We start from the raw sequence: 12,744 nt of genomic DNA, 5'->3' as shown, positions 1-12,744 counted from the left end.
TTTACACTTGAGCATTTCGAAAGAGCTGTTTCCAAGCTTTGGTTGGGGGGGGGCGCTCAGTGAGCATATCTCCTTTGTTTCTCTTGGAGCACAAGTTCATAATTGGCTTTTTTCCTTCTGTGGCGGTGAAGTCATCTTCAGAAGGAAACTATGGACTTTTGTTATGCTCCTGATCATTAATGGTAGTGATTTCTTCGTAATCTATGCTCACAGAACTTTTTATCTCTGGGTAATCCGGGACTCAAATAGTATTTTCCTCAAGTCTTCTGTTTTGTGGAAAGACTAAATGATGTTTTCATGTTAGGCATGAAGAGTTTACCTTGAAGACAGGAAGTTTAGTATCATAAGCTTTGACTGGTGCATTGGTCTAACCTTAGCACTGAGACAGCCAAACTACTGCCAATAAAAAAAACCAAACATTTTTTCATTTGAATAGATCAATTCTTTTTCAAATGACCGTCCTCTGTCACCTTTTGTATTTTGCTGAATCTGATACCTACCTCATGTTTGGTCACCTCCTCCAATGATGAGCATATTCAAACCTACAGTCTCTTGGATGCTATCTATCTGGGAAGTCTGATTTTCAAGATAAATCATCTTTCTTTCATTGTATTGCTTTCAGGATTCTCTCTTTTGTAGAGCTATTCATGATCTCCTGTTTCTAACTAACAGCAATTTTTACAATCCTCTGTATGGATTTGCTTGAGCCTCTGTTTCAACTTGATTTGTTACTTCTTTTTGGCCATTATAGCACGGAACTCTTCTGTAAAGGTTTTAGAGAAGATTTATTGATTATGTCATTGTTTGTGCAGGTCATCAAATTTTTCTCTCCTTCACTTTCTGTCTGAACGGCTATTCACTGGTGCATAAAACCAGAATGACTCTTACTTTGAAACTCACATGGAGTTCTCAATGACTGGTTATATTTTGTCTGAGATACTTTTAAACTCTTCCATTTGAAGTGAAGATTATTTATGCATGCTGTTAGTTCTGCATTTCTTTTCCTGAAGTAACAAAACATTTTTAGAAAGGCCCTTTTCCTCCTCATTCACTTAAGCTGCATTTCCTTCTTTTCCCCATTTTGGATTATTTATTTTCATCTCTCCTTGATTACAGACTGCTGTCTTATAATATAGCATGTAATATAGTAGCTGTTGGTCAGGGGTTCACATCTGAAGGCAGCCTCTCACCAGCAGCAGTGCAGAAGCAAGAGCTGAATACTATATCATGGCAATTGTTAACAGCAGCACAGAAGTAAGGGTTGCAGTACCATGTCCCCTCCCCCTCCAGCCCTGATGCTACCACAGCTACAATATTTTTCACATGCTAACCCAAAATGACAGATAATGGGTAGTGCTACTCAAGCAGAGAACCACCACTCCAGCTCTAAGTTATTGGAGAGTAGGGCTATGTCTAGACTACAGCGTTTTTTCAAAAAAATGACCTTTTTTCGAAAAAACTTCACCTGCATCTAGACTGCCACCGCATTCTTTCGAAATTAAATCAAAGAATGCGTCAGTTTTGTCAACAGCAGTAAACCTCATTTTACAAGGAAGAATGCCTCTTTTCAAAAGAGCTCTTTCAAAAAAAGGCGTTCTTGACCGCAAACAGGGCTTTTTTGAAAGAGAGCATAGTAAAAAAATGTGGCTGTCTGGACAATCTCTTTTGAAAGAAGCTTTTTGGAAAGATTTTTGAAAAAGCTTCTTTCAAAAGAATTGTGTAGTCTAGATGTACCCCAAGTTTCATTTCTCTCACCGAGAATGAAAAACAGAAAAGGTGTTTCAGTCAGTGAATCTCTTAAAAAAACACTTAAAACCAAATTGAGCTCTCCTGTAGTAGTCACTGTCCTTTCTCAAACCCATTCCTGAAATAAACTCTCAAACCACACACACGACCAACCACCAACCAACCAGAAAAAAAAAAAAGATATTTTTTATTTAAGTTGGAAATGTTTAGTTCAGTCAATACTTTACAATTGCAGTTGGATGGGAGCTCCATGTGGGAGACAACTTCCCTATTTGCTCTACAAGACACAAGCCATTCTTTCCACGCCCCCTCAAAAAAAAAAATGAGGAGGAGAATCTTCAGTTCAATCATCTTTGTGGGTTATCCTCCTATATGGATTGATCCAAGACTATATAAATACCAGCATTCAAGTTACTACAGTAAATCTTAATCTTTTTAGAAAATCTAAACATATAAAAATCCATGGGTCTGGATTTAATACATCTGAGGGTACTGAGGGAGTTGGCAAATGTCATTGTGGAGCATTTGGCCATTATCTTTGGAAACTCGAGGAGATCAGGAAAGATCCCAGATGACTGGAGAAAGGCAAATATAGTGCCCATCTTTAAAAAAGGGAAAGAGGACTATCCAGGAAACTACAGACCAGTCAGCCTTATCTCGGTCCCTGGAAAAATCATGGAGGGGATCCTCAAGGAATCCATTTTGAAGCACTTGGAAGAGGGGAAGTGATCAGGAATAGTCAACATGGATTCAGGAAGGGCAAGTTGTGCCTGACCACTCTGTTGAGCTTCTAGGATGAGGTAACTGACTGTCGATATGGGCAAGTAAGTGGATATGATATACCCTGATTTTGGCAAAGCTTTTCATACGTTCTCCCACAATATTCTTGTCAGCAAGTTAAGGGAGTATGGATTAGATAAATGGACTGTAAGATGGATAGAAAGCTTGCTAGACTGTTGGTCCCAATGGGTAGCGATCAACGGCTCGATGTCAGATTGGCAGTCGCTTTCTAGCGTAGTGCCCCAAAGATCTGTTCTAAGACGGGCTTCGTTCAACATCATTATTAATGACCTGGATGAGAGGATGGATTGCACCCTCAGCAAGTTTGCAGATGACACTAAGCTAGGGGGAGAGGTAGATACACTAGAGGGCAGTGATAGGATCCAGAGTTAGATGCTAATTACCTTACCCATTACAAAGATAGCTTCCCCAATTATCACCTCTAATATCATTAGCTCACAGACATTTACCTCCCCCCCCCCATCCCGCCTGTGTTCTGACATTTGATTTGTCCTTTTTAATATGTGTTCACTTTTTTAATTGTATCCTTTTGGTATATATGATCATACCTATTTTCTTCCACAATTTGATCTGAAGAGTGACAATGGCATTGAGCCAGGTACGTGCACACCTGGTAAACAACTGCAATATAATTAGAAAGTCCCATCCCTAGCTGAGTCTCAACCAGGGTCCCAGCCTTGAGGGCTGACCAGGATTTCCTCATGCTGAAGCCATGTCCACTGCGGCTGGGTGCAAGGTAACCAGAACAGGACTCCCACAGACCTGAAGGGACATAGGCATTCCAAAGAGCCTTTTACTCCTTTAAGCATTGTCCTGTAGTGCTTTCGCTTGCTACCCTGTGAACTGTAGTAGCAGTGGAGTAGTAAGCTTAATAATGTACATTATCCCTAATTGGCTCTGTGTTGAAGAAAATCTACAACCCTGTTGGGCCCTGGCCCTGTGAATTAACCAAGATTAACAGATTGATTTGGGCATAAGCTTTCCTGGGCAAAGACACATTTTGTCTGATCCATGAAAGCTTAGACTTTAAGGTGCCACAGGGCTCCTCTTTGGCGTTAACCCTGTTATGTTTACTATTGTGAATTTATGGATTCCCAGGCCACAATTTTCTAGTCCAATCTATATTCATAGTTGAACTAGTATCTATATTTTTCTAAAAAGATCAATTCTTGAGCTAAATTGCATGCACATGATAGAGAATTAACCAAAACCCTACAGAAAGAGTTAACCTTACCATAAAAAGATATTCAATTTTTTATTTCAAGACTACATGTAGTAAACAACCCAGTATATGCCTAGTTCCTTTGTTAATTATCTTCACTGTTACAATTTGTGCCTTATTTCTAATCCAGATTTGTCTGGCGTCATCTTCCAACCATTCCAATTTATGTAATTTTCTGCTAGATTAATGAGCTGTGAACTATCAGAAATCTCTTGCCCATGTAGTTCATGGTTTAAAAGTACCAAGTCATCTCAATCTTCCTTGAGGATAAACTAACTAGACTGAGGTTCAGACTCTCCTGAAATAATTTCTGCAACTCTTTTCTCAACCCTTTAGATTTTCCAACATTCTTTTCGGAATGTAGGCATCACTTTAATCTATAAAGGTATCATTAAAGACACCTTCCTACTCCAGTGTTTGCATGTCCAGGGACCACAATTGCCTTCAGCTACAGCACCACAGTGGAAGCTCATGTTGAATTGGTTATATACCCCAAACTCTGAGCCCCTTTCAGTCTCTACTTCCTAGGATATGGTCTCCTTATGTAACTGTGACCTATGCTCTTTATTTATAGATGTATGCCCTGCATTGTCTGTAATAAACCACTACATACACTGAATCTCTGAGCAGTTATTGACAGCTTTGAATTGTCTCCTCACAGGGATGCCTAATGAAAGTGAAAGCTCTTTGCATATCACATCATGTGTTAGAAAATGGAAGACCTGCTTTACCCCAATAATAGTGCAAAAATATATTTTTCTGGTGAATTTAGTGTTCATGAATGTAAAGGATAGAAGTACTCTTGTACAATCTCCCTGTGAAATTCAGTCCTGGCCTGCAACAGCTCTTTTGTCATATTGGTTTCCTCTTGAGAAAAATTCCAGAAGCCAGAGCCCTGCATAGATACAAAATGTGAATCTGCATCTGATCTATGATCAGCAAACACAGTCCATGGATATCCATATCTGCAAATATAAAGTGGAAATCCACAGAGTTGCAGAGCTCAAGCAGGAATTTTTTGGTTGCTTTGTGGATGGCAGCCTTACTTTTGCACACACACACACACACACACACACACACACACACACACACACACACACACACACACACACACACACACACAAAATCAAACCAGGAATTGGACTCAAATTAAGGAGTATTTTGATTTTCATCAAGTGCAAAACTCACCTCAACCTTTGGCGCCTCACAGCCAAGGCTAGATCTATCACTGATGTAAACCAACATAACTTCAGTCAAGTCCATGTTTATTCGCAGTATCTCGGGTTTTACCTCAAAGTATTAAAATCTGGGTGCCTGACTTCATCCTGTGTGTAGAAAGTGGAATCCATCTCCCATCCTATTAACAACTAACAGGGCTGTAAGCACAGCTCCTGCAAAGCTGCTAGTAGAGTTTCCTCCTCCACTTCCACTGTGTGGGTTGATTTCTGGACACTACATGCAAATATGTACTTCCCCTGATTCAGGAGAACACTGTCCACTACCCACCTGTTCAAAATAGACATAAAAGCTACTACTTTTGTGTGGGTGGGGTAGATAGCACCTTTCCCTACATGGCTACTCTGCCTGCAACCTTCTTTCCACTGTTAGCATGGGTGTACAAGCCATCCAAGAAGGGAATAATTTTACACTACATTAATATGATAGGCACCACTCCTAATATGACAGGGTGGGGTGGGGGGGAGTGGTTCTTGTGGCTTCACAGAGTGTTCTAGGTCATGCAGCTATGGAAACTGCTCCCAAGTCAAAGACAGCAATACACTCTGGGCTTCTATGGCAAATATGAAAGGAGTCCAAACCCACAGGAGCAGGGTCTATGACTCTAACCAGCCATACCCTCACAAATGGTACTCAATCAGGGAGATACAGAGGTGGGCTCCTAGGCAAAGTGTCCACATCCCAAAATCATTAGATTTTTCAACAGCTCCATTTTCTCTACTAGGAAGAAGCCTATACCATCAAAGCCAATTATGGGGAAAAGACTTGCCTAGTAGACTGAGAATCAAGTCTGGGACTCTAAGCAGACTGACAATTAAGGAACAGGCAGAAATTTCTCTCACAAACACTGCCAGAACACATTGTCGTCTTGGTGTAAAAAAAGTCCTAGAGCAAGTAGAAGCAAAAGTGGTCAGTTCCCCTTTAAAGAGGCAAATTACTCAAATTACTCTCAGGTTCCCCTTTAAAGAGGCAAATTACTCAAATAGTTTATTCAGCAGTATGGCTGGAGTAATTTCCCTGTGATTGCAATCTCCTGAATAGGGGAACCAAAGCTAAAGTAGAAGATGAATCAGTTTTCTGGCACATTGCTGCAAATGCAGGTCCCTCTCCTCAGCAACATGCTGATCTACCCTCTGGATAGGACAAGGTTCACACACTAACTTGTAGGCTTGGAAGTCAACTGTATTCTGGTGCAAAGGGCAATATATATATATTAATATAGTGAATGATTTAGATAATTTTATCTCAACAAGGAATGAAACATTGCTTACCTCAGATACCACTAAGAGCGCAGTCGAGTGTTAACCTCTTTCATCAGAAGATAAAATACACTCATTAAGACTTGTAAATTTATGAAGACCTCACACATCTATCTAGAGCGATAAAAACCTGACTCAATTGCCAATTTCATAAAACACACAGGAATACCAGTATTTCTAGCCACTATTTTGCTAAATCAGCATAATACAGAAACACCTTAGCACAATGTAATAAAAAAAGAAACCAAGTCAGACCTAACTAAGCAGTACAGAATATTTTATGCGGACGTGAATAATTTAACTTAGGATACTTGTGCTAGAGAATAAAAGTGCATTATGTCATAAAACCTTTGTTATTTGGCAAATGTTTTAAAAATCAAATGGCAGAGCCAAAATTCAAAGCCATTAAATGTGTCACTGGTAAGGTTTTTTTTTTTTTTTTTTGCAGCTTACTTTAAATGTTCCTAGTTTGCTTTCCTGGTTGTGCTAAATAAGCTCTTTGAAGTAGTTTAAACTGACAAATTTAATTAAGTCTTGGTCTTTGGCCATGCAAGCTTTTCACTTGCCTTATCCACTTTCATTTATAATTAAATATTTTGTTCAGTTTTCCAAGAAGTCAGAAATGACTATCAAAAGCAAAAAAAACCAAACGAACAAAAACAAAAAAAACCACCTCTTGTTACCACCTGACTTGCCTTTACATAACTTATTAGACAGCAATGATAATAGAAAACACAAGACTGGTCACTAACAAACACATTTTTTATCTCTAGGACATTATTCAGTTTCACAATTCAATATTTTAATTTGCAAATGATTACACTATTTACTTTTTATGTCTATCAGCCATTATAAAAATGCTTGGCTATCACATATATAAACACTGTCAAAGCACTGGGAAAACATTAAATCAATCAATCAATCATCTCTCCTCTTGCAAATGAATAATCAGCTAGGATACAGAAAAGAGTGTTTTACCAAAAGCTGTATAGTGAACAAGCCTCAGAGGCAGGATAAAACTGCAGAATGACTAATGCATTCCTTAGCCCCATCAATTTTCAGCCTAGGTGGTCACAATTATTAGAGATTTCCTGGGAGTAGTAAGGGGTGACGACTACTAGCCTACTTTTCTATATCACAACTTAGGAAACAACATATTAGATCAGATCTATCGTCCATCTTCTCAAGTATCCTTTTTCTGATAGTAGCCACACTAAGTGCTTCAGAGTAGGGCGCAAGAACTCAACTGTAAACATCCTAATCCCTAACAGTTAGAGATTAGTTTAAACCTGAAGCATAAATGACACTTAATGCCTTCTAGATAAAGGATTGTCCAGAAAGGTTACTGTATGGAAAAGGTTGAGAACCACTTCACTAGATCATAATGCCTTTGTCCTAAACAAATGAGAAGAAAAACAAGATACATTACAATACAGTTTAATTAGCCTGCAATTTTAATAATTTAAGTCTTCTGGGATTATCCAGCAATAACTCACCAGTACAGCTGATCCTACCATCAGCTCCCTGCCCCTCTTCTCAGTTGGCCCCAAGCTACAACTGGTGTCCCACCTCTCCCACTCATATAATGGTTAAACTGCTGGGGCTAGGGGCTGTTTCCTTGCCGACCCCAACATTAGGAACTCCAACCTGACCCCCCCAGCTTCTTTCGGTGACTCCTTCCTCTATGTTTATTTCTAATTCTGGTTTATTAGGGCATAGGAGTTCTGGTTCCACAGCTACCTGTATTAGACGCCTGCCACTTGCTAAATAGAGACAACTTAAATATCTCTTTACTTAGCTCCACCAGGCCGCTGAGATATAAGGAAGATGGTCTCTGTCACACGCACACACACGCCATTCTTGCAAAAAGGGAAAAATTCCTTCCCAGTCTCAAAAAAGGCAACTAACACGATACCCACAGTGGACCAAAAAAACCCCTCAGTCTTTACTAATCCGGAGGCACAGAGGTGTGTGTGTGTGTGTGTGTGTTCAAAAGTTTCAGAGCGGTAGCTGTGTTAGTTGGTAACTGGAAAAACTTCAGGAATAGTCTAGCAGCACCTTAGACACTAACAAAACATGCAGATGATGATCTTTTGTGGGCATAACTTACTTCTTCAGATGAATGGACTTTAAGGGGTCCAGTTTTCAAATAAATAGTACAGAGGGGGTAGGGAGGGAAGAGAAGGAAAAAGAAGAAAAAAGGGAAAAGAAATTGTCAATTAGAGTGTCCATGCTAAATGAAGCTGATAAGAATACTCAGTACCCTCTTTAAGTACCCTTTGTTTGGTTTTTTTATGTCATTATGATGTGGAATGTAGCCAGCCATCCAGCCAATATCTTTGTTTAGACTTCTGTTGTAGGAATCAAACTGTAAATGAAAGTAAGTTCTGTAGGTTCCCTATTCTGCTGGCTTTTGACATTTGGTTTGCAATAATATGGTGACTGAGATCCATTAATGGGTGCTCAGACAAGTTAAAATGTTCCCCAACAGATTTCTGTGTGCTGCCTTTTTGGATATCTGATTTGTGTCCATTAATTCTTTCTTGTAGAGACTGTCCAGTTTGGCCAATATACATGACAGAGGGGCATTGCTGGCACTTGATGGCATAGATCACATTAGAGGATGTGCAGTTGTATGAGCATCTGATGTGGTGGTTTACATGGCTCAGTCCTGTGATGATATCGCCTTTATAGAAGTGTAGACACAGACCTGGCATCAGGGTTGACTGCAAGGATGGATTCCTGGATGAGTGTCTCTGTGTGTGTATGTGAGTGTGTAATTCAGGTGTGTGTGTGTGTGTGTGTGTGTGTGTGTGTGTGTGTGTGTGTGTGTGTGTGTGTGTGTGTGTGTAATTCAGGTGTGAGAAGGATGCAGGAGCAGGGTTTATATGCTCTCCTCCAGAGCACAGGGACCAATGATTTTTCCAAATCCCATCCCATCCCACCCACCCAGGTATTACCTTCTCTCCCCCACCAAACTCAAAGTGGGGAGGAGGCCCTTAAAGCAACCTCCCTTCTTTCCCCACCTGTTCAAACAAAGACCTGCCTCCCTGCCTTTGAGGTTATGTGGAGTATATTCTTCTCTCTTCTTAACTTTGCTCCATCTATTCAGAAGCCTAAAAATTATTTGTTAAGTTATGATGGTTCAAATGTTTCTAGATAAACTACTTAGATCATATGATAAATTCCTCTGTAACTGTGTGTGCAATGGGAACTAATGGGAACTTAAATCATGTGATATAAAAAAAATTGACGTTCTAGTCTACCACACTGGTACTTTAACTTAAGGATAGAGAATGCATAACTGCGGTTGGTTTCATGGAGAGTGTCTTAGCTCCTTGAGTAATTCATTTTAGAAACAAATATTCTGCATTTTTGATAGTGCTCTTTGGGGAAACAAGTATTCTGCACTTTCATCAGTGCTCCCCCAATCTCCTCAGATACCACTCTTTTGCTTATGCTTTTTAAAAAAGATCAGTGCAGCAATTCACCTCTCAATTTGCTCCAGAGATATAATTTATTAGGATGTTTCTTTCAATTGCTTAAGATGTACTGTAGAACAGTTTGGCCAGTGTGCATGCATTGCTAGACCTCTAAGTAATAATCTTTGGCAACATTAACATTAATCTTACTGCCAAGGCTTTGATCTCCTCCCCCCTCCCCTTTATCTGTGTGGATTTGGAGGCTTTTTTACACTGACCATTCATGCACATCCCCAAAGTCTAATTACATAGATATTGCTTAAATCATGTAAATTTTCTGAAGTTTCATTTCAATCTGAATATGAGGTGAATGACAACTTTTTTTATTTGTATTCCTTTCCAATAACCTATCCCCCAAGGTAAAATAAAATAAAAACGATGGGTTAATGTAAAAAGCAATCCTATTAAATCTTAATCACAAATGTAATGGCTTTTGTTCCTGCAGCTATACTTGAATAATGAGTATCATATCTTTTCACTACCGATGCTGGTTTTGTATTAAAACTAAAGAAGGTCACTGTGATCTCTCCCATTTACCTTATTGTAATAAATAAGTAAAATCAAGATGGAGTAAGCCAATGCTATTGAATTAGGCTTGTTTTTTAAAAGACAAACGACATACAAAGGATCCCCCTGAAGAGTTTTGGATTTGGATCAGATTTAATCAGAACATAAACCCTGAATGCTAGGGAAAATGTGATACTTCGGATATATCTCCATGCTATTACTATGTTGTATTATATATTCCTACAACTAATGTCATGATTTTGGCTTTGTGCTGTAGAAAATTGGAACAGCTGCAAAAATGCAACTATGACAGATTTTACTTAACTTGTGATATTTCTAATGACTAAGATCTTCTCGAGAAGCTTTTGCCAGCAGCAATGTAATATTTCTGATGTGGGGTGGGGAAAATGAGCATTTAAAATATGAGTTAGTAGAAGCCAAGTGATTTGAGGGAAAAAAAACTAGGAGTATGGATTTTACAATATCACTGAAGTCCAGTACATCAAAGGCCCAGTGACTAAAACTAACATGGGGAGAAAAAAAAAGCTGAAAGTCTTACAGAAATAGAAAAAGGAAGAGATTGAAAGATTGTTGTAAATGACAAAGGTGAAAACTACACAGAAAAGCACAAACTATAATTATTTCACTGAAAAAATGCTACATAATTCCTCAAATGCACACCCTTACTGAATTTGTAACAAATTTAAATATGAAATGAAGTTTCTAAATTAAAATTAAGTAATTTATACAACTAATACAAAAATAATCCCTTTCTCTTTATTCTAATTGGCTAAAAAAGTAAAATAATACACTGTTTGGATAATAAATTGTTCTTACCTTTCATGACAAGTTATTCAAGCCAGAGACACACTAAACCTTGATCCAATATCTACATCAAATCATCTGACCTCACCATGACTAAAGGCTTGTACTAAACAAGATGTTCTCACTTCTATTACTTTTTATACAAAAATATAGACGACAGATCTTTTTACAAGGTAGCCTAGAGTGACTAGTTCTTGTCATAATGTTGTCATAGTGACAGTGACATCAATATACTTCATGACAATCAGTGCTGCAATTTATCTAAAGAAAACATCAGCATTGATTTCTCAGTGTATTTTATATTGATCTCCTTTTCAAGTCTCATTAGATTTTTAATACATTGTTCCTTGTTTCTTAACTCAGACTATACCACACTATTTCTATCCGTTGTAAACAAGCTCTCATGTTTTATGTAGAAAAATATTTAAAACCAAAGTTGGTGCCTACATTTCAAACATATCTAAAACTGAAACAGTTAGGTACTAGTATAACAAAAGCCAGCTGGAGCATAACTACCTCCCTGCCTCACAATACCTTACCTTTGCATAGAATCCCATTGAAATCAGCAGAGGCTTTGTACCAAGGAATACACTTCTGTACTCAATCTAAGTTACGTCAGCTTCAGTTATATAAATGAACGAATGTAACTTAGACCAACATACAGCATTAGAATAGACCAGCTATTAAACACTTCTGTGCCATCCCATTATTGTAGTTTGAGCAGCTTGCAATATTTAATGTATTTAGTCTGTCAGCAGCCCTGTGACACAAGGAAAGGCTTTTCTCCATTTTACAAACTGGGAAGTGAAACAGAGATGTCTATGACTCAAAAAGTCAATGGCAAAGCAGAGAATTTAACCTAGGTCTCTTAAGTGCCAAAGCAGTGCCCTAACCACTAGACTTGCCTTTCTCTGATGCAGCCACATCTCCATTAGTAACTGAACTGATACTGCAAACTCAATTCTCAGCCACAGAATAGCAGCAATAGTGGGTAGCTATAGAATTAGAAAAGGCCTGGGACACTTCTGTGCTCCCTTGTGGTTGGACTACATGGTGTGCAAATAGCAGTGCACACTGTAGCACTACACTATTACTCCTTCACGTTGATGATGCAGACACAAACTTAAAAGGCAGGTGTGCTGGAACAATGTGTATATGTAAGAAGAGTTTGAACAAGCTCTCCATTGACATCTAGTGCTGAGTTGCAGAAAAGGAACTGATCTCATTTGCATAAGCACACCCACCCTGGCAAGGTGCTCAGCATGATGGTATTGCTTGCCTTGGATGATCATTTTTGGTTGATGCTGGAGCCCAGTCTCCTTTTTATTGGGAGCAGACATAATAAAGGGTTGTTATCCATGTCTCACCAATTGAGGGCAGCCGAACTACCTGGCATATCCCATTGGAGGGACTCACCCTCAATTAAACAGCTCTTGCTAGACAGAGGACACAGCTTTCAACAGCCAGTGAATTAAAAGAAGGTTGAGGACAGGTATTTGTATCTGGTGATGTGGAATGAGAATGACCTAGACTAGGGATGTTAACTAGCAATTAAGTTACTAGTTGAATAGTCGATGGAATATCCATCGACTACTCAACTAGTCAATAGGCACTTCCACGTTCTGCCTTTGAAATGTACAAGAGTCCCCAGTGGGGGCTCTGGTGC

General features: G+C 38.9%; 1 long non-coding RNA gene across 1 annotated transcript in view; it reads right to left on the bottom strand.

The window, feature by feature from the left end:
* Window positions 1–11,239, bottom strand: part of LOC142826835 (uncharacterized) — a 49,179-nt gene extending 37,940 nt beyond the window's left edge. Inside the window, exon 1 of the long non-coding RNA XR_012901096.1 lies at window positions 11,091–11,239. This is a non-coding gene — a long non-coding RNA (uncharacterized LOC142826835). The remainder of the gene's footprint in view (window positions 1–11,090) is intronic.
* Between the last annotated feature and the right edge of the window lie 1,505 nt (window positions 11,240–12,744).

Source organism: Pelodiscus sinensis, chromosome 2 (assembly GCF_049634645.1).
Source record: "Pelodiscus sinensis isolate JC-2024 chromosome 2, ASM4963464v1, whole genome shotgun sequence".
NCBI lineage: Eukaryota > Metazoa > Chordata > Testudines > Trionychidae > Pelodiscus > Pelodiscus sinensis.
Note: the sequence above shows the minus strand (reverse complement) of the source record. Positions and strands in the feature narration are given on the sequence as shown.